The sequence below is a fragment of the Mastomys coucha genome, unplaced genomic scaffold (assembly GCF_008632895.1).
Source record: "Mastomys coucha isolate ucsf_1 unplaced genomic scaffold, UCSF_Mcou_1 pScaffold23, whole genome shotgun sequence".
Taxonomy (NCBI): domain Eukaryota; kingdom Metazoa; phylum Chordata; class Mammalia; order Rodentia; family Muridae; genus Mastomys; species Mastomys coucha.
This window is the reverse complement of record NW_022196906.1, coordinates 25,942,073-25,964,916: the sequence shown is the minus strand read 5'-3', so window position 1 is coordinate 25,964,916 and position 22,844 is coordinate 25,942,073. Positions and strand designations below refer to the sequence as shown.

The 22,844-nt window shown below is 41.2% G+C and overlaps 1 protein-coding gene and 1 long non-coding RNA gene across 3 annotated transcripts in view; one reads left to right on the top strand and one right to left on the bottom strand.

Annotated features, from left to right (window-relative positions):
- Nucleotides 1-22,375, bottom strand: part of LOC116072640 — a 25,127-nt gene extending 2,752 nt beyond the window's left edge. For both annotated transcript variants that reach the window (XR_004111530.1, XR_004111529.1), the window contains exons 1-3: nucleotides 22,249-22,375; nucleotides 20,324-20,408; nucleotides 317-391 (exon numbers count right to left, since the gene is read on the bottom strand). This is a non-coding gene — a long non-coding RNA (uncharacterized LOC116072640). The remainder of the gene's footprint in view (nucleotides 1-316; nucleotides 392-20,323; nucleotides 20,409-22,248) is intronic.
- The window catches only part of Barx2 (BARX homeobox 2), a 67,971-nt gene that overhangs the window by 6,994 nt on the left and 38,133 nt on the right, over nucleotides 1-22,844 (top strand). The window lies entirely within an intron of this gene.

Genomic DNA, 22,844 nt, shown 5'->3' with positions numbered 1-22,844 from the left:
GTGCCATTATGCCTGCTCAATGTACTTTGCTTCTTCGAGGCAGGGACTTATTGTGTAGACCTGGTTAGATTGAAACTCCATTTGTAGACCAGGCTGACCTTAAAACTCACAGGGATCTGCCTGCCTCTGTCTCCAGAGTGCTGGGATTAAAGGTGTGTGCCACCACTCCCAGATTCAATATGCTTTTGCTTACTACTTTTTATAACACACGACTTAGTTCTTAAGTAAATGCTATAGTTGCCTTTTCCATTTGCATATTCAAGATCATATAGCCCTTGGGAGAAATGGAATTGTTTGGGGACTTAGGGAAACTTACGAAGGCTTGGCTGGATTTCCACACGGCACGTCCCTGTCAGCCTCTACCACCCTGTTCTTCAGGACTTCCTCCACTCTGTGACATAACAATCGTTGAGATTCAAGTTAATGACCCTGTCACAAACAAGGTGGCAGTCACCGATGGATTGAGGTTTACATTAATACCTTGGGTTGCTGACTGCACTTTTCCTGAATGGACACCAGAAACAGTATGGCTTCTTATCTTGGGGAATTAGCTTTGATTAAGCAAGAGGGGTTGCAAAGACTCTCTGAGTCTTGCAGTCATCATCCAGAGAAGCATATAAACTTGGGGGAAATGACAGAAGCACTTTATGTTCAACCTCCTTATTCACAGGCGTAAGCACAATAATGCTAGTATGTGTCAATTTTCTCCTTCCACTATATGGATCCAAGTGATGAAACTCATCAGGTTTGGTGGCAAGCATCTTTACTTACTAAGTCATCCAGCTGGCCCAGTACTAGCTGTGTGTGTGTGTGTGTGTGTGTGTGATTGATATGTTATAGCACTGGAATAATGGCTTTTATTGGTTTTTGGTTTTGGTTTTTGGTTTTTCAAGACAGGGCTTCTCTGCATAGCCCTGGCTGTCCTGGAACTCACTCTGTAGATCAGGCTGGCCTCGAACTCAGAAATCCACCTGCCTCTGCCTCTCAAGTGCTGGGATTAAAGGGTGTACCACCTCTACATGGAATAATAGCTTTTAAAATCAGCTCTAGAACATCTCCAAGAGGGGTTGAGAACTTAAGTCACATTACAGGTGGTACAGTCAGACCATTCATGGAGGTGAAAGGATTCGATGGCCAATGGAATGCAGAGATTCTCAGCCTCACCGTGGTGTCTCACAGCTGCTGGGTAGGCAAAGCAGAGAATCTGGGCATCTAAGTTGAGAACAGAGCTGTAGAGAAATAGCCCTTCTCAAACTCCAGGTGCCAATGGTTAATTGTTTAGTCTGATAACTTTGGGAGGATTCTCAGATTTTATTTTGTTGGTGGTGGGATCAAACCTGGGGCTTTGTGCAGGCTGAGCTGGGACTCCCATTGGGGTTAGATCATTGTGGAGAAGAGCTGGCAACTCCTGGCCGTGCTGCAGATGTGTGCATTCTGCAACGCAATGCCTTGGGAAGCCGTGCCTTGAGGAGTCATAGGAGATGTGCAACAGGACACAGATTAGAATGTTGCTCTTTTCTGTGTCTTTTAGATTAGGGAAAGTTAAAAGCAAACAAACAACCTTACCAGCCTTTCAGAGAGTAAAATAACACGTGCTGTAATTGTCCAATAAACTTTATGTAGTAATTAAAAATAAATGAACTAAATGTGCTGTGTCAACATGGATCATTTTCAGAAATCAAAAGGCTGGGGATGAACAAGCTGTAGATGGATGTGTACAGTCTGATACTAATTTACAGAGGGAATGAAAACATTCAGGCTGGTATAGAATGCTAACAGGCCGGAGGATGGAAGTGGGAGAGTCACCCCCATAGTTTTATTTCCCTATGTAATTATTTATCATTCAAAAGGGCCTATGGAGACTCAGTCTAAGCATTACAAATCTATCACTTGCTTGTGGGTTCACAGTATACTCTTTGCACTTGTCTGTCTAGTTGAAACTTTTCATAACATAAACATTGAAAATCGATAGGATAAGAGACCACACATGTCCATGAAACTCTTAATCTTATGGAACTTTTGATGGTGTTCTCAATAGCTTTTCCATCCTGAGACAAAAGCTTGTCGGCATTTTCTCAGTGGGGACACAAGGTCATTTAACAGCCACTGTGGCTGCTGAAGCTGGCTTTGGGGTCCTCCCCACCTCCCCAGCCTGGTTGACAGCATTATTTCCCTCTACAGTAACTGCCTTACTCTATTAATGCTTTGGCATTCAATCAAAGAAACTCTGAGCTCCCAAAAGAATTATTACAATTCTTACTCTAATTGTTACTCCTTGCTAATGTGTATCAACAATTACATAAGTCTGAATTATTAGAATTTCTTATCTTAAAGTCATAACTGCCTTTGCTTTGCACCTTAATTTTATAAGTATTTGCTGGTATGGTGATATGCTGCCCTTGGATTTTGGATAGAGGCTCATTGGTACTGATATTTTACTTTTCAAAAATTGTCCAGGATAGTTGAGATTGAATATCAAAGAATGTAATGTTAAATTGTAGTTTCTTCAGCAAGGGGGATAATACTATTGGCACATCATATAAGTTTTCTTTATGTTTTGTAACCATTTAAAATTTTAACTTAAAAACTGTTCAGTGTGTGGTGTCAGGGAATGTTGGAAAGGATGAAAGTTACCATGGTGATCTCCAGAGAGATGTCTGTTACCAGTAATAAGTGGTCATCGTGTTGTTTGGAGGTGCTAATCTCAACGACATTATTCTGTAATGACAAGTGTCGCGGCAGCTGCTTTATTCTGCTATCTTAACAGTCCAGACATTTTAATTACCATTGCATGGTAGGTCTAATTTAGAAATACTGCTTTTAGACATTTTGGCTAAAATATAGCCCTTTGTGAGCTCTGCCATCCTTTAAGTAAAGTAGTTGGTACAGTTGAATTGGCTAAAGCATCCCCCACCCCCCATTCCCCAGATTACTCCTTTATGCTCAAGCAAATATATGAGTAAAGATACATCTAATGCCTCACAACATTGCAAGAAGGGTGAGAACAGTTCAATAAGATGTTGGCAGGGGGCATTGCTCTTACATATATATTACAATATAATATGTTGTTACAATTGTTCTATTTATTATTATTAGTCACCTAGAATATTTAATTAATAAATTAAGTTCTGTGATAAATATACATGAATGGAAAGAAGCCAGTGTGACATACAGGGATTGGTTTTAGAACACTTTCATCTCTCCTTGGTGGATGCAGAAACACATCTTTGGATGAGGATAAGGAGGCTGAATGAATTCCAAAGAGCTTCCAGGCAGCCTTGTATATGTCTATGAGAAAAATGCAGGGGACATCATTCTGCAAGTTATGAAGCTCTGCACGCTGGCATCATGTCTGACACATCTGCTTCTGAATCTTTAGTTTGGAACTACCTGGGATGGGCTGGTGGGGTGGGTTGCTCAGTAGTTAAGAGCCATTTTTTCATAGGATCAGAATTCAGTTCAGTCCTCACATCCAGCTGGAGGATCTGATGCCCGCTTTCTTCCCCCTTAGATCCCTTCCACCCCATATATATACATGCAAATGGGAAACAAAAGCAAATCTTTAAATTGTTGAGCTGGGCATGGTGGTGAATTCCCTCAATCTCAGCTTAGGCACATAGATTTTTGTGAGTTTCAGGCCAGTCTGGTCTACACAGCGAGACTTAGTCAAGACTGCCCTGTCTCAAAAAGCAAATCACCAAACAAACAAAAAAAAAGTTAAGATGTAGGATATTCAGGGTTTCACTGAGGGGCAGAAAAGGAACTTTATCTAAGTTACTCCCTTTCCATGATTAAAATATTTTATTGAAGAACTTAGTATGTCACCTCTGAGGAGATTTTGTTGGGAGTGTTGTTAATTTTGTTACTCCTGGATATCACGGGAACTCATGAACACTCTCAGCTCATTAGGCAACTGGGGCTGCTATAGGTTCATTTCCCAAGTTGTCTGTTCAGATCATAGCATGACCCTGTCAGAGGACTAGCTAGCTATGTTCTTTTTTTTTCTTTTAAACTGGAATATTCTGCTTTTGATGCTTGGAACAATTATGCCTAAACAGAATGCATTTTGCTGTTTAGGTTGTTAGAAAAATAAAAGGCAGCTGTGTGCCAGGCTCGAGCTAAGAACTTGTAGGACATAAGGGTCATTAAACTAAATGGAGACTCTGTAGGAAGTAGTTCCCATTATCACTGTTTAAGGAAAAAGATGAGTAAGTGCCAGAGTCGAGATTGGACCTTGTGTCTCTTTCAATGTAGTTACATTCATGTGATTACTAGGTATATAAATTAGAACTCAAATCTGTCCCCTTTTATGCAGGCTTCATAGTATATATGTATTTGTGTGTGTGTGTATGTGTGTAACACAAACAGCAAAGTCCAATTTTTTTTTTTTGTCATTGAGGTTTTCAATGATTCTAGAAAACTTTGGCGAAGCAATGGGATTTGAGGTGGGAAATGGCATATCTGATCATATCATGTCATCATATCATATCATGATCTGTTGTCATCTGCTTCTATGACTCACTTGTTGCTGGGTGACAGTTACCAAGTCTTTCCTGGGCATCATTGAGCTGAGATTCATTGAGTGAAGCTGTCCATAAAACATTCAAGGGTGGAATCTACATTCCCTCATTGCTATGAAATGGATAGAAAATGCTTAACTTAGATCCAGTCTCCACTGATTTCCATTTTAATTGACACATGCATGTGGGGTATGGTGTGATAATTCAAAATGCCATGCAGTGTCTGATGGCCCAAACCTGTAGTTAACCATTTCCATGTCATTGAACATGTCTCATTTGTCTGTGTTTTGAGCTCCAGATAGTTGCCTACAGCATATGTCATATATTGTTGTGAACAGTAGCTCTCCACTGTGCTATAGAGTAAAAGTGTTTAACCTTCCATCCAAGCAGGATTTTGATACCCATTGTCCATTTCCCCTTTCTTTGTTTCTTTGTTTCTTTGTTTCTTTCTTCCTTCCTTCCTTTCTTTCTTTCTTTCTTTCTTAGTTTCCAATCAACTCACATAATTTGTCTTTCTTTGTCTGGCTTATTTTACTTCATATACTGCTCTTTGGTTCCATTCACTTTGCTATAATTGACAAGATCTGATTAAAGAATGGTCACAATCTTTCTTTTTTTAATTAATGAATTAGCTAATTAATTAATTCACTTTATATCCCAATATTGGCACCCCTTCTCCTTCCAGTACCCCCTCCACAGATCCTCTTCCCCCATTTTTAAAAATAACTTTATTCTACTCTATGAGGATGCAGTGTTTTGATACGAGGGGATCAAATCCTCTGGAACTGGAGCTACAGGTAGTTGGAAGCTGCTGTGTGGGTAGTAGGAACTAACCACTAAACCATCTCTCCAGCCCAACAGTCTTTGTTTTTAAAAGATTTCTTGGACACTGAAGCTTAGGAATCACGGCTTAAGGATAAGATAGGTGTAACTTGTGTCTCATGCTTACAGATACATGAAACCGTTTAGTGGAAGCATACTGGGTATAGGTTTTGAGTTAGACAGTCCTCGGTTTGTCTGTATTTTATTGTCTGTGTGACCCTAGGCAAACCACTTTAACCTCTCTGACACTAAATTTCCTCATCTATAAAATGGAGATGATAATGACTACACAATAAGGTGAGTCATGTAGGTTAAATAAGATAGTGTTTATAAAACTATTAAGCCTAGTTCCTGGAAACAAAGCACCCAGTAATTGATAGATCCCATTAAAAATAATTATCTTATAAAAAGAATGTCTTTTCAGTTGATTGAGGCACAGCCCTTTAGGGAAAGATTACAATTATTTGTGAATTAAACTCAAGCAAATTTAACTCTCTCTCTCTCTCTCAAAAAAAAAAAAAAAAAAAAAAAAAAAAAAAAACAAAAAAAACAACCAAAACCCAAAACCCAAAAACCCCAAAACCCAAATCAAAACAAACAAACAAACAAACAAAAAACAACCCACTTTCCTCTAGGCACTCTCTGGATTTTGCCACTGTGCTGGATGTCTTTTAAGGCAATGTGGGTGGTCTGTGAGTTGTTTGAGTTCAAGTCCTCTGGCTAGGTCTGCTTCACTCCTCCCACCATTCTGTTCTACAATGGGAACTGGAGTTTTATAAGTTGACAGGGACTGGGCAGGAGGAAGCAAGAGGACAGTAAGACATGGTATGCCATGTCATAGAAGAGGAATGCCAACCAATGCAAAGAGTCAGGCTTGAGGAAAGAAGCCAAGGGACTGAAGCAGGGTCCTGAGATGCTTGCTCAGCCCCTGCTGTCCTCGGGAGGAACACACATGTTAAAAAGAAGCCTGCAATCCTGTGAGTTTGGAGATAGCCCTGTGAATACGTGCTCCTTTCAGAGGCGTTCCTGCTAACTCACAGCAGCCACTGACTTATGATGGGGCAATAACCTGCCCAGCCACACATGTAGCCTAATTATTGCACACATTAATGATGTGTTAAAAAGCATCATCATCCTGGATCATGGAAGATCCTTATGCCTGTATTCTAACATAGCTGCGGAATTCATGCAGTGCCACACGGGAAACTGTGTACCCGATGAAGAGAGACAGTGTGCAAGCAAAGATCAAGGTGGAAATCCTGCCCAAACCACCTTTCTTCCTGGGCTGGGGACGAAGCTCAGTGGCAGATGGCTTGCCTAGCATTTGTGAAGTCTGTAGCCCTGCATACAAACAAAACCAAAATAAACGACCCCTGTGCCTGTTTTCTGTGGACCTTCTCTGACTGTAATGTTGGAATACTTTACATTCCATTATTATAAAACAAGCCCCATCTTCCCATTGGGTTAGGAAAGGAATATTAATTTAGGATAAAAACATGATAAGCATATGGGAAGCTAAACGCTCCCTGGAATGATACACATTGTTGTGTTCTGTAGGCAAGTGGATGTAAGGGCTGGCCAAATCTGGTCCACTATTTTTTTGATACTGTGAGCCAAGAATAGTTTTTACATTTATAAATAGTCATAGAGAAGGCAATAGAATATTTCATGATCTGTGAAAATTATATGAAATTCAACTAGTGACCATGCATAAAATCTCACTGGAGCTTAACCATGTACCATACACTCTGGTTTCCATATCATGTGTAGCATCTCTCGTGATGATCAGCAGAGGCAGATAGATATAATAGAGACAGTGTGGCTCACAAAAGCCATACACATTTATTTTCCAGAAAGTTTTGCCAACTCTTGACACAGGCTATTAGAAGAGGAGTTCCTAGTTGTGAAATAAGGTGGTTACTGATCCAAACATCTGACGTCATCCCAAGCCACACAAATACCTCTTTTGATCCATCTCGGACACGGTGCTGCTGTCATACATTGACACATGAGGGTCTGTCTGAAGGTGATAGTTTACTGGTGATCTTCGAAAAGACTCTTAAAATTGAGATCAGGCTTGGGCTCTTAGGAGGCCTTCCCAAAATATTCTAGAACAATTCTAGAGAGAGCGATCAAAAACACAAGCTGGGTGATGGTGGTGCATGCCTTTAATCCCAGTACTCGGGAGGCAGAGGCAGGGGGATCTCTGTGAGTTTGAGGGCAGCCAGGTTTTCAGAGCTAGTTCCAGGATAGCCAGGGCTACACAGAAAAACTCTAGTCTTGAATTCTCCACCCCCCCCCAATACTTACAGTAATGTGGTTGAGTTTCAACCACAATAAAGTGGTTGGAATTCAATAAATTATTTTTAGGCCTCTCCCTTTGCTGTTTCAACCCCCACTGTTTTTCCTAGAGGGAATATGAGGGTGACAAGTGAGGACAGGCTGGAGTATCAACGTGACTGATGGCTTCAGCGAGATTTGGTGATGGTTCATGTGCTTCTTAATTGCTTTTAACTTGTCATCTATCCCTAGAAATAGTATTAAATACAAATAAAGGTTATGTAGTCATTTACCACAGTCCTGGCTGGAAAGAGAACGCAGAACAGGCTGAGGCAGTTGACTGTGGCCATCCAGCTTGCTGTGGGATATCCGTCTCTGTCTCTCTGTGCCTGTGGGTTCCCAAATGTCTAGGACAGGAGCTCATAATTTTTTTCAAGAAGGACAAAGTGTGATCCTCTTGCTCTTTCAGGTCTCCCTTGCTTCTCTTTAGAATGTTTACTCATGATGAGGCAGCCTTTGAGCAAAGCCCTTCAGGGAATAGGATGTGTGAAAGTAAGCTGATTTTGTATATGTGCCGTTGCCTTATAGGGTTAACCTAGATGCTAGGCTGAGAAGCTTCTAGACTTAGTCCTTACCATTAAACAGGAGCTGGGGAGTCATAAGGCCAATTAATTTCACAGGAGTAAATTATAGGTTTTAGTGGGTAAAATTCTCTTAAGTACAGATTTTAGTCACTCTAAGGTGAAGTTCATAAAATAATAATATTGACAAGCACACATCCCAGCAGACACTCACCTGAATGTCTTATGTGAGCTTATGTAATTCTTCCCATCTGGAAGGAATAGGGTGGAAGAGAAGATGAAGTAACTCTCCAGGCTGGACAGGGATACCTGCACTGGGGCAGTCTCAGGTCTCTGCCATGTTAAGACAGGAAAGCAAACAAATCCCTGAACAGTATGAGTAAAGGGACAGAAGACAAAGTCAAGCCTTAACACAAAGAGGGGCTACTGCTGCCCAATTTAGATCTTGGTCATCTGAAAAATTTATTTTTAAAAGTATAATGCTGTGTAGAAAATAGTGGATCCTCAGCAATACATATATTTTGAAAATTTCTGTGTTCGAAAGGCACATTTTATTGATTTGTGAGTGTGAGTGTGCATGTAAGTGTGAGTGTATGGGTGTGTACACAAACATGTGCTCTCTTGAGTGCTATAGTGAAGGTGTGAAGGCCAGAGAATAGCTTGTTCTCTCTTTCTACTGTGTAGATGTTGGGGATGGAGTTCAGGCCATCAGGCACCTTTTCCTGCTGAGATGTCTTGGAGGCCCTTCTGCTTTTAATTAAATTGCTACTGATTTGATTTCTATTAGCAGATTTTAAAATTCTGGGACATACCAAACTATCCCTAAAAAGATTTCTTCTGGTTCTCCTCCTCCTCCCTCTTTTATTCTGCTTGTTTTAGAGCTATCCAGATCTCATACAGCTGAAGTCCTTGGAATGTATTTTATTCCAGATTTGCAAAGCAAGTTAGTGACAGGGATGCTGTTCCATTTTATCCATTATGCTTTGCTAGTTAGGTACTGTTCTAGGGTGCAGATGACTGAATACATTTCAAATCATTGTTGGTTTGCTTTAAGGTTGGGTTGGGAGTGGGGTTCAGTGGTAGAGTGTGTGCCCACCACAAAAAGACCTTGGGTTCAATCCCAAGTGCGAGCACACAAACACACACACAAGGCAGGTAAAACTACTGATAAAATACAGAGAGAACATCAAGAATGGCAACACAGTGAACAACAATATGTGACAGTGTTTCACACATTTCCATTACCATGTACAGGGTGTAAATACACCACACTTCATTTCCTCATCTCATTAAGGACTTCTGAAATGTTTCCTGTTCTTATTTTTGTAGATATTGTTGCTTGAAACTTCTGATTAAAATTTTCCCCCCATCTCATGGTCTTGAAGAGTCATTTAAATAATTTTTCCTAAAGTTCATAATTGCCAGTGGCAATTCTATTTTGCTACTTATACATAAAGATGTAGTTTTAATTTGGAGCACAGATTACCTATTAAACAAGTTTATTTTTAATTGGTTTATGGATTCATTTTTTTCCAGAATTGGATAATGATTCATTTCATTTTCTAAAGTAAATCAAAGCACTTATAATTTAAAAACACCAGAAGGTATATATCCAATAGTTAAGATATTTCACAAAATGAATAAACTTAAAATATTAAATCATGGTAGAATGCAATATACTTTCTTCTGAAAACTAAACATTAAGTTTTTTTCATGTAGGCAACAGACAATATTGCTGTCTATTGGGAAGATGAATCTCTGCCATGCTCATTTAGGGTGGAAAGGAAATTTTATTTTTCCACATTTTATTTTAGTTTTAAAAAGTAGACCCTAAAACCATTCTGGAATAATCTACAAAGTTATGCAGAAGCGCTGAGTTGGGGCAGACGACCTATTCACTGGTCTGCTTTTACTGAAGAAGAAAGCATTGTTTAGAGTAATGAAGTCACTTGATCAAGATCCCCAGGCGTCCTGCTGTGTGTCTTTTAAATGAGGTACCTCTAAAACAGTTCTGTGAATCATCATTTTTAATTTTCGAAGTCACAAAGCTTCTTCATATACATGTATTTGCCTCTATGTGACTTCATTTGAATACTTAACACTATTTTAAAACACCAAGAGTCTACTGTAATCTCTGACAGCTGGAGGCATGAGTTTTATACCAGGTCTTCTCAGTACTACTGTGTGTGCTGAGCCTGCAGGGGTCTAGCCTGTCTCTGCTTCCTGGTGGTGACAATATTTCCATTGTCTTACAACTTGCCTGCAACCAAGTATTGGTATTCCAGGTGAGCGCTGACCATGAAGGAGCCTGTTGTGTCAACGAAGGCACAGGCCTCTATAGACAGTTTGTCCACCCACTGTACAGGGGCTTTCCCACTTAAGGAAGGGGCAGCTTTGTGAGGGAGATCTTCAGGAGGCCACTTGGATTAGCCTGGGCTAGTGGGAAGTGAGGGCCTCCATTTAGGGGTGGGTATGAAGCTTTTCTTGTTCTTGACATCCCCTGGCCCTCCCTGTCGCACCCAGGGGGCCACCTCCCATCCTCTGCCTGTGCCCTGAAATAGCCATGGTTGAGTGTGGAAGAAATGTACTCCGTTAATCCCTAGGGGGCTGGTGCAGTCTACATTTGCTAGGGGTGATTTCTTCTCCTTGAGAAATCTCCACTTGCTTAAAATCTGCTTAATGACAACATCAGAGGAATGCCACTGGGCTTGGGACTGGCTCCCTCGACTCAGCTTCCAGCTCCGTCTCTCACTGGGTACATGTAGCCACAGTGCTTGAAGCTCTAAGATTAGCAGCATTTTCCTTCTTCAACATTGCTTCTAGCCTCCATGGGCATGAGGCATGCATAGGCTGCATAGACATATGTGCAGGCAAAACACTTTTGCATGTAAAAAAAAAATGCAACACCACCTTTGCTCCTGGGCTTCCTGAAGGCATTGAATGAGTTAAATACCCCAAATCTGCTGAGAACAAACCAATTCACCTCTGAAATAACAACAACTAAAAAAAAAAAATCAGCATATACTTCCTTAGATTTCCACATGAGAATATCAGAGAACAGAGCGGGCAAGGGACGAGGGATCCTACTGACTGCTAGACCTATACCCACAGAGCCTGAGCTTGGGTGGCACCAGCTTCTTCAGTCCACTATGTTTTGTGGCTTTTATGGGCTCCTCTCTGCTAGGAAAGCTAAACTTTCTTTGGGCGAAGGCCTGCCTTCTTCATCTTTTGTCTCTACTCTGACAGTTCTCAACCTTCCTAATGCTGCGACTCTTTAATGCAAATCCTCATGTTGTGGTGATTCCCCAACCATAAAATTATTTCCTTGCTACTTCATAACTGCGATTTTTTTTTTTTTTGCTGCTTTTATGAATCACAGTGTAAATATCTGACATTCAGGCTATCTGATACTGGACTCTCAGGGGGTCGAGACCCACAGGTTGAGAGCTGCTGCTGTAGCGTGTAAGCTGTATTTTGGCACCTAGACATGAAAATCTCTGATTTCCTTGCTGCTGTTTGTTTTCTATAGTATTGGGGATCAAGGGAAGAGCTGGCCTTGGCTAGACCAAGGGCTCTGTCTCAGGGCTCTGTCCCCAGTCCTGACCTGCATGGTTGGGGGCCTTGGTAAATTTGCCTAATGGTCCGTGGCCTTTTCTTTCTTACTATGAACAATTTGTAATTTCTCTTCCTACCTTCCTCTGCTTCCTTTGTCCCTATGAATCTTTCCCAGGCCTGTACTCCTCTGACCCCACGTGTGCAGTTTTCATATGCTCCCACCTTTTTAATTTTCCCTTTGGACTAAGTACTTATAATATGCAGCTGGAATTGTTGCCTGGAATGTTCTGCTTCAACTTTAGAATCCTTAATATTTAAGGCCTTATTTATAGACATTAAAGTGTCTGCTGGCTTTGTGTATGTGTGTGTGTGTGTGTGTTTGTATTTAAATTCTCTAAGTTCATTTTGATTGTATTTCATCCTGGGGGATAATAGTTCATTTCAAGTTAATCTACAAGACTAAAGTGTAACCTATTTGGGTGTGTGTGGGGGAATAGGAAAGGAACGGCAGCTGTTAAGTGGTGCATAGCAACTCTTCACAACAGCTTAAACATGAAAAAGAAATTGGAGTAACAGAATATGCTGGAATTTGATGAGGGCACCAAGAGCTGCAGGATGTGGGATTTGAACTTACATACTGTGTCTCAGACAAGAACTCTTGAACCTTTACTCCAGGGTGCCCTAGAGGCAAGGCGTGTAGAGTTGTCAGCAAAGAACATTATATATTGTCTCTGTACCTAGTCTACTTCTCTCTTTGTAAGTTAAACTTCCATGGGAAGAGCAATGTAGTTAATGTCACCTTAGTGCCCTATAAAGAATGACAGAACCCTTTAAAGCTTTTAGAGACAAGATACTTCAAGAAACAGAGAAAAATAAAGCCTTCCTCGCTTAATGTGCGTAACTTCAATTACGCATGGTTTTCTGAGAGAGTCTGGCCTTTGCTGGCAGATAGCAGAAAATTCCCTGGGAAATTCATGGCATTATTTAAGAGTGCTAACCCTCTTGGAAATAAAATTAATAGTGAGCTCATTTGTCTTTTTTAATGCATAGGAATTTGTCTGGGTGTTTTTGTCTCGTTTTAAAAAACATTTATTCAAAAATCAAATTTCAAACAAGTTAATAAAGAACTTACAGTACAGGCTGGGCTTCTCTACTCAGAAAACCTCATATCCAAAAGGCACAAAACCTCAAAGTTTTAAGAAGTGATGTGACACCCAAGCGCTTGAAGACTGTGGAGTAGTTTATGGGGCTGGAGAAATAGCTCTCAGGTTAAGAGCGCTTGTTCTTCTGGAAGACCTGAGCTTAGTTCCGAATACCCACATCAGGTGGCTTTAGCCAATAGCAGTGTCAGCTGTACCAGCTGCATGCCCCCTTGTAACCTCCAAAGCACCCACACTCATACAATACCCCGGCAGACAGACCACAAATATACATGTAAGTAATCAATACAACAATGACAATGGACACTACGGTACTTTAGATTTTGGATTTTTGGATTTAGGAATGCTCAACTGGTAAATTCTATGAAAATATTCCATTTGAAATACCTCTGGTCTCAAGCATTCTGGATACATGGCTACATGAAAAGGCCTTAACAAATTGAATCTAACTCTAAAATGATGGAGCAGCTGGACTCTTGATTAAAACAATAAAAAGCTAATGACCTTTATTATTTCAACTAAAACTTAAAAAAAAAAGTAACTGCCCCCAGGCCGCATTGTACAAGGAATAGAGACAGCATTAGCATCAAAGTCTTGCCATTACTCTCAAGCAAATGGGTCTGAACCAACCATGTCAGTGCTCCCGACAGATCCTGTGTTGGGAGGTGATTATGCTGAGGCCACTGGGACTTAGAGCAGTTAGGGAAGGCAGCCTTGAAGCCGAGACTGTGGGATGGATAGGATGGTTAAAAGGAGTGCTCTAGGAGAGGTGGGAGTTTTCCAAACCCAGACTCTTTTTTTTCTGAATGGGATAACTAAAATAAATGAACATCTGCAGTGGTTGAGGATCTCCATGCCTTTAGGGTAGTACATTTTTATTTTTTATCACTCTTCTTTATATAATGCCATAAATGTCCCATATTAAAAAATATGAGTAGACTTTTTGTGATAACACAATTGCAAATGTGTATTTCCTAGATATGTCTGTGAACTCATGATAATACTTGTGGGACAATGTGACCCAGTGAGTCATATGTATGCTTGAATCCTTACTAACTGCTACTTCATGAATTTCAAACATTTTCCCCCCTTTTTGACATGGCTACTTTAGAGGGCCATGATATTACCTATACATCTTGATGAACTCACAGCTTTGTAGTTTGCCAGGAGCCTGAGAGGCTCACTGAAGATATACATCTAGTTATCATTTGTAATGAGCCCTAGAGGTTCTCAACCTGTGGGTCTCAACCCCCACAGAGGTCATATATCAGATAATCCCACATCATGATGCACAGCAGTAGCAAAATTGCAGTTATGAAGTAGAAATGAAAATAATTTTATGGTTGGGGTCACTACAACATGAAAAACTGTATTAAAACATCACAGCATCAAGAAGTTGAGAATCACTGCTCTAGACTGGCATGGATAGGTTATTTCTCTTTTAACTGTTCCTTGTCTTATATGGAGGCATTGGCCTCATATCCAAAGACCTTGAGATTCTTACATGCCAACTAGGAAACAGAAAAATCCAAATTATAAGTTTGTAGATTTTTAGGTGTTTTAAACAGAAGCTCAGTAAATGTTTTCTGATTTAAATTTGAGAATTTAAAAATCCACAATTTATAACAAAGAATTTGAATCCTAGTTGCAAGCTGGGATTAGGCCCAGTACTCAGGAGCAGAGGCAGGTAGCTCAAGGCCACCTAAGTCTATAAAGTGAGTTCCAGAACAGCTAGGACTACACAGAGAAATGCTGTTTCAAACAAAGCAAAGCAAACCAAAACAAAATCCTAGTTGCAGTTGATGAATAAAAAATTCTTTATCAGTGCTATTTCCATTGGAATTTGAGTATTTTTGATATTGAGTCTCATATCATTTGAATATGTGTAGAGTGCAGTTTAGAGACATTGGTAAATGCTGTGTGAGTTCCATTCCCATATAACTGACTCCATATACTGTTGTGTTTCCTAGCCATATTGTAGCTGTCTTTGTATAAGTACACTTTATTATTTGTGCAGGACACAACCTGAGTGCGATGAAGTGAGAGCATGGGTCTGTTTAGCTGTGAACTTGTTCTTTAATAACACAGTGGCTCAGAGAAAACCATGTATGCTACTTCATTTCCCTAAGCTATCATATAGGATTGTAATTCAACTCCAGAGATACTGTCAAAGAGAGATGCATAGCCAGACGAATTACTCTGATAGGTGGCTATATGATGACCTTGTCCATCAACCAGCGCTCATCCACATTAGCCCAGCAGTGTAACATTGTTTCTTTCCCAACATGCACATTAGTCCAGCAGTGTAACATTTTATCTTTCCCATCAGCCCATGCACATTAGCCCAGCAGTGTAACATTGTATCTTTCCCAACAGACCATCCACATTAGCCCAGCAGTGTTACATTGTATCTTTCCCATCAGCTCATGCCTATCCACATTAGTCCAGCAGTGTTAAATTGTATCTTTCCTTAGCTCTGTAGACTCTCTAGAAGTGTAGTTAATGACTTTTTATTATTTGTCCTAGAGTGTGCAGAAGGGAGCAGGAAAAGGCTTTAGAATGTTTTCTGGATGAGAAAAACCAGAGCTGAATAACAATGGATGAATAAGAATTAGCCAGGGGAATGAGATTATGAGGCAGAGCAGGAAGCATTCTGAGAAAAGAAAATATCACTAAAGGTGAAGGGACTTGAAGCAGCACATGCATTTGGGACTCTGGGCAAGTCCACGGAACTCAAAGTATAAAGAGAAAATGTTGAGGGGGTGTGACTTGAGGGGAGGGGCCCAGCCATGGAAGCCTTCCTTGTGTAGACTCTGGAGAATCATGAAATGGAAAAAAAAATGACTGGAGCTGTATTTGAGAAAATCCTTTTTGGAAGATGACCTTGACAAGGACAAGTGTGAAGATGGAAGACCCCATTTTGGAGGCATTTGCAGGTTCCTACCAACATTCTGGAAAGAGATGAGGAGCCACGATGATAGCCAAACTCTAGCTCTTAACTAGAAGGAGAGATTGGGAGCCCAAGCAAAGTCAGCTAGAGAGAGATAAAAAAAAAGTCAGTAAAGTGTCAAGGCTCAGCTGGCTAAAGACTGATGCTACTACCACCTACCCTGTAGGTCAGGATTTACCAGCACCAGAGGCTTGTAAAGATTGCAAAGTCATGCTCCATACTTGGAGATGTTACTTGAAGCTAGTTGATGACCTTGACATACCATTTCATTGGAGTGGTTGGGAACAAAGGCAGCATTACTGAAATTTTAGGGAAACCTTGGGATAAGAAAGTAGAGATAATATAATCTTAAGAAACATGTCTAGCACAGGAGAGAGAGAGACAATTGTAGAAACGGATATCAGTTAAGGAAACACATTTTAGCATGACAGTTGAGCACTCTGCTTTTAGTTGATAGGAAAATAGAGAATCTAAGACTTTTGAAGAATGTGGATGCTAGATGTCCAAAGCATTAAGATCAAGATGACAAGAAAAGTGACTTCACTTATATTGAAAGTTTGATCCTGGCCCTTCTGTAGCTCAGAAGTGGTCTTATTGACTATAGACTGACATATGGTAGGTAGAGACAAAACAAGAAACAGCAACTAACTCTAGCCAGAAGTTTATAAATAGTAGCTAATACAAGCTTGATGTGTTTAACCCAAATTGTCCAGGACACCTTTTATGTAAAGGTCTGTAATTTTAATAATCATTTAAGGAAATAATGGCCAATTTCTAGCACATGGGATTGGCAGAATTTTTGTTTATTGATTAAAACAGCAAACATGCAGAAGAGCCATGCCTTCACATAGAAGTGTGTAAACAAGTATGAATCATTGCAGTGTGGGATGATATGAAGCAACTGCTGCTGTACAGGGCTGAGGCTTGGCTTTGAGGCCTGGCTCTGTGTTGTGTTGCATCAGGAGACATCAGTGTACATTAACAACAGCTTGTAGTTCTAGAGGGATAGGCTTCGTTTGGCTCTCAATGTAATAAAGTGGGCAAATGACTTAAGACACTCTGAGCATTTGTCTCTTCGTATCTAAAAAAAGGCATATTAATACCCACCCCACGGGATTGCCACAGTGATGAAATGAGCAAGTGTGCATGCAGACTGTCAGGTGTGCCACATTAGTACCCACAGACACGGTGCCCAGCAGCTGCTGGAATGGTGTGTGAGTGAATGCAAAAATCGCAGGATGACTAGGCAGCCACTTATACTGGAATGTCACAACTTCCCCAGCTCCACAAAAGGGGCTCATGATAGCATTCTCTAATCTATCCATTTTATAATGAAGAAAATGAGCTATTTATGAAAGTTACTTTTATGAAATGAAGTGTTTTAGAAGCTGAAGGATACACTCACCAAGTTTGTAGCACTGAGATGTTGGTGGTAAGAGGGTCCACTGGATGTTTAACTCCTTTTTCTCAAGTTCCTAGTATGTTCTCTATAAGACTCGACAGACAACAGCTTGCTAATTCAATGCCTATCATATACAAAGTCACCATTGTTCATGAGGAAGAACCAAAATAAACAGCAAATACAGGAAGCCCCTGCTTCAAGTCCTTGTCCTAGGAAGGAGGATTAGGCTAAGGGAGAGACAACCAGTAGCTGGGAAGAAGGTTCTCTGTTAAAAAGACAGGCTGCAAAGAGCCCTTTGAGCAGAGGGGTCTGTGGAGAAACTGACCTGCAGAAAAATCTGGGAAGGAGGTGCAGCATGTCATTCTGGAGTTGAAGCAACCAACCTTCCCTCTGTTCTGCTGCCATGTAGAGCTCTTGGTACAAATGGTTTGCTCAACCCCCCTCCCCCCCAGCTGCCTAGTTGCAGTTGCCATCAGTCATTTACTTAGAAGTCATGTCTACCTTCTTCCCTGTGTACTACATGGTGTATGGAATACCAGCGGGTGCAGTGGGGCAGTGTGGCAAGCTTCCTTTTTATTGTGGAAACTGTGGGTTCTCCTGCTGGGTTGCATTGAAAGGTTCCTATGGATTCTACCTTGGATGCCACCACATACTTACTCACAAGGAAGCTCCGTTTGCTCAGCCTTTGCTCTTGGACCATCTCAATATGTCCTGCTGGTTTGGATTGTACCAGGTGTGCCGGGCTCTGCTTCCACCCGGCATGACATTTTATGGTTACCATGCCAACAGCAGGCATTTCCTGCTGTGGATTGCAGGTGGACTTCTTGGAACCTAGTTATGAAAGCAGTAAGCTAGCGGTCACCCTGCTGCTTTGTTGATGCAGTCCTTGGTCACTCCCATGGCAATGGGGTTTGTATCAAATGGTAACTTGTCCCTTTTCTACATGGAAATTTCCCAAGGGAGAGGAACTATTAAGACCCAAAGTAGTGTCTGTCGCCACGCAGGTGTTTTTGTTATGGTGTTGATTGCTTTGACGATTACAAGGACTCCCAGCAAACCCTGGGCAGCTTAGAGAGTACTGTAGGGATGCCACAGGGAGGTGAGATGAACAATGTACCATTCATTCATAGTGCACAAGGGCATGCCTGTCTCCAGAGCCAACCAAAATGGTGATGGATATAAATGTCACCCTACAGTCTTGCTTTAGGTGATTATAGCCAATTAAGAGGGTGACATAGTAGAGAAAGAGAGAAAGAGAGAGCGAGCAAAAACATGGAAGGTGCCAGAGTTTCAGAGTTTCCCTTTTGGCCCAAGACAGAAAGCAAGCATTTGCCACCTTCACAAGTCTACCTTCAAATAAATGCCTGGATAACCTTTAATTTGGCAATTGACCTTTGCAATCCCCCCTTCTTTTAAAGCCCCACCCCTTTTGTTTCATAAAGCAGTGTGGTGCTACGTGCTCTGAGATAGTAATGTGGCCTCAATAAACTCGGTGTGAAATGCTTTTTTCTTTTGAGAGTTTCAATGTTGTTCCATGGCTCACTCCCAGGAGAGCAGAAGCATGCCCATCTGGTGTGAGCAGTGAGAGGAAGGTCCCAACAGGTGCCGCCACAAGCTTGCTGCAGGGGAGCCAGGCCAGGGCCGCAGCCTTGTTTTGATCTTTGCTTAGATGGAAGGCTGGAGTGGAACTCTCTCCCAGGCTGGTTGGGGCCTCTTTGATCTGCCTGTGCCTAATAGGCAGATCCTTCTTCTCTGTTTCCTCTAAGGACGAAAATAAACAGACAAGCTGAGTTTGGGGACAGCTGCATAAACAGTGCAGTTTGGAAGTATGCAAAGAGTGTGTGGGTTGTATATACATTTGCGCATGGATGTTCTCGATCTGACTTCTGCATCTTTGGGATCATCGCTTGATCTGAGGGAGATTTCTGTCTAATGCAGAGAAATCCAGGCTCTTTAATGATCTGAGAGGCTCAAGGTCTCAGAACCCTGGGGCAGCAGCACTTCACCAGACGTTACAGCTACAGAAGGCCCAAAGTCGTCAATGGTTCTACCTAGGATCTATTCTTACAAATAGGGTTTAGCTGGTTTTGTACAACTGTAAGCTACTGTATGCACTCTGAGCGCAGTCAAGGCAGGCCATCTATGTTAAATTCATTTTGGCCTGCATCATTACAACCCACAATGGGTTTATTGGAACAGTTGAGGAACCTCTCAGTGGGACCATCTTTAATGTGTCAAAAGGCCCACACCCAGGGCGGAAGCTTGACGTACTTTTCTGGTTGCAGTGAGTATGTACATGGATGCTGGAGTTTGCCAGGCTGAACCCAAACTTGTCTTTCCTCTCTCCCTCCCTCCTTCCTTCCCTTTCTTCCTCCTTCCCCCCTCCCTCCTTCCTTCCCTCCCTCTCTCCTCCCCTCCCACCCTCCCTCCTGCCTTTGCTTCTTTCCTCCCTTCCTTCTTCCCTCAAGGAGATCTTCCTTTTGACTTAATGGGATTGCCATTTGCTTCCTTATACAGACACTCTAGAGAAGGCACCCTCTTCTTTCTTATGTTCTTTCTATCCCCAGTCTCCATAAGCTCTGCAGACTTTCTCTTTTCTTTTCTTTTCTTTTCTCTTCTTTTCTCTTCTTTTCTTTCTTTCTTTCTTCCTCTCTTTATTTCTTCCTTACTTCCTTACTTCTTTTCTTTCTTTTCTTTTTTTTAAAACTCTGCTTCTTCTTTAATAATTTTAGATCAGGCCATTGTCACCAGGTCTGGCACTCTAATGGATGATCTGTCCTTACGCTGAAAGATGATAGACAGAATTGAATTTGGAGATAACACATGTGGTAGGGCAGAGAGCTTAGGCATGCCCTTTATGGCCCCAGGAAATCATAGAAGCAGTTCTGATTTTCAAAAGCTCTCATATTTTGAAAACTTAGAGACTAGATATGTAACTTGACACAACTCTTCACTTATCTTACGTGACTTTTCCTTCCTAACCTATTATGGATTTTTCCTTTTTTTCTTTTAGTGTCCACTGTGAGGTCCCTCTGCCTGGAATACTTTCATACCTTGTCTGCTGGTCAAAATCTTTTCAGAGTCCAGTTCATTTGCCAACTTCTACTGGGACACTCTGGGCACCTGGTTTCACTGTCTCTGTTGAATATCGAGAACACTTAGCATTTTTGATTTGGCTTGCTTGACTGTCACTTAATCCCAGAATGCAAGAGACTGAAGCAGGAGAATCATCATGAGTTTAAGACTAGCCTGTGCTACATAGTTCCAGTCAATCCTGGGCTACAAAGTGACTCGCTGTCTCAAACGACCAAGCAAAAAGCTAAATGGTATTAACTTATGATAACCACGTATTCATCTAATATTTGTGACCATAATGCTAAGCAAAGATGTAAACACAGCCTTATTAACAAGAATCATATAAATCTCATTTAATCCTCATGATAATCCCATGGTATAGTTTTGTTTTGTTACTTCCCCCCCTCATTTTATGAGAACAAGTCTCAAAGACATCAGTTCCTTCAGAACTTGTTGGTACTCACGTCTGAACTCAAAATCAGATCTGTCTAACCCCAAAACGAAGTTTGGACTGGTAAACAGTACTTCCCTTAGGTGAGCCATCTAGAGATAAAGCCTTCAGGCTGCTGGTGGAGATGGATCTACAAATTCTACTGTAGTGATAGCCTCTGCAAGAGAGGTGCCTGCAGTAAAAGTCCCTGGGGATGAGGACAATGCAAGACAGCTCACCAGTGAGCTGAGTAGGGACTGTGTAGGATGGACACACAGTTCTTCTCTGTGCTGTGCCGTCTGTCACTAACACTAATCCACCTGTAACCATCCTTCTTCATGGTCTTTGCAGAGGGAACCCTGCACATTTCATGTCACCCTTGACAATGAGCTTCAGTTTTGGCATTCATATAAACTAGGAGGTGGTAGTGATGACAGAGATGAAATGGTGATGGTCTGAAAGACCATATGAAAGGCTAAAGAAGTATGTCTATAGATTTTGTAAATTAAAAAAAAAAAAAGGTTAAGGGGCTGGAGATGGAGATGGTTAAGTCTACTTGTTGCTTTTGCAAAAGACATGGGTTTGGTTCTCATCTCCCGCATGGAGACTCACAAATGTCTGTAATTTCAGTTCCAGGGATTCTGACACCCACCACAGGGCTCTATTGACACTAGGCACATATGTGGTATACACATGTACATGCAGGCAAAACACTTATAGGTATTAATTGCCAAAGAATAAATAGAATATATTCTATTGAAGATTGGGGTGACAAATGTAACGATGGGTTTAGAGAAGCCTCAGCTTGTGTGCGGCTCTCTTGAACTATATAGTCAAAGCCTACCCCCCACTCATCTCCACTCCACAGGCAGCTGTTAAGGGATTTTCCATGTTATGTTTATTATAAAAAGCACTGAAGGAAACCAAAGAAGCATTGAGCAGGCATCTAAAGAGAAATCTGACAGTGTCTATAGGAAGCATATTCTTGGATTTGCTCTGTACACGTGTATTCTTTCACATGTCCTCAGTTGGGGAGTCTCTGAGCTCTAGAGCCTGTAACATGGGCCCCAAGAAGTCACTTGGTTTAATATTTCGTAGATTGGAGGATCATGCTGGATGTCAGCCTCTGCTTGTGTGCAGTTGGTGTGGAGAAGGATTCTAGCTTATCTCCCTGTGTAGTTCTCCAAACACCTTCACAGAACACATTTGATAAAGCTAATCCACATCTGCTTTGTGGCTTTCTTCACCTATAATCATCCCAAATCTTACCTTTCACCCATCCCTGCTTCACAGGCAGCTGCTAAGGCATTTTCCAAATTGCATTTATTTATTAGATATACTTCTCCAGTAAGCCAAGGGTATCTATGAACTATTAAGCTTTCTACTATGCACTGTTGTTCTTAATTATATCCCTGAACTAAGGTATGTTTTTAGATTCAAGTTGAGGCCAAAGGAAAGACAAACAGAAATTACCAAAATATCATGTTGAGTGGTATCATGAAAATGCACGCAAATGCTCCCTGCTTACAAAGGAAACCCCTTGCTTCTCGCTCGCAGTGGGATAGGGCCAGGGAAATGTCCCTCAGTCTGGTACCTTGGTTAGAACTTGGAACACAAAAGCTTCCACTAGTTTCTCCTTTCCTCAAGATTCCATTACATCACAATAGTGCCACAAGCTGGTTACCAAGCCTCCAACACATGGACCTGCAGCATGTTTATAAAAGACTATAAATGTTTAGATGGTACCCAACACTGCTGTTGAGATTTTCCAGCATGTGCTTTTTGCTTTACATATCTTAGTGTATTTAATATCTATATGCTTTAAATTTGCTTCCTATTTACTTGTTTATTTATTATTAGGATGCAATCTGGCTATATAGTGTAGGCTGGTCCTGAAGTTGTAATCCTCCTGCCTCCTTCTCCTGAGTGCTAGGATTACAGGCATGTCCCAGCATGCCCAGTTTATTTTTCAACTCTATCTTCTAACTCGTTGTTTGTCGGAAATCATATTAAAACACTATCCATCCATCCATCCATCCATCCATTCATCTACATCTATCTATCTATCT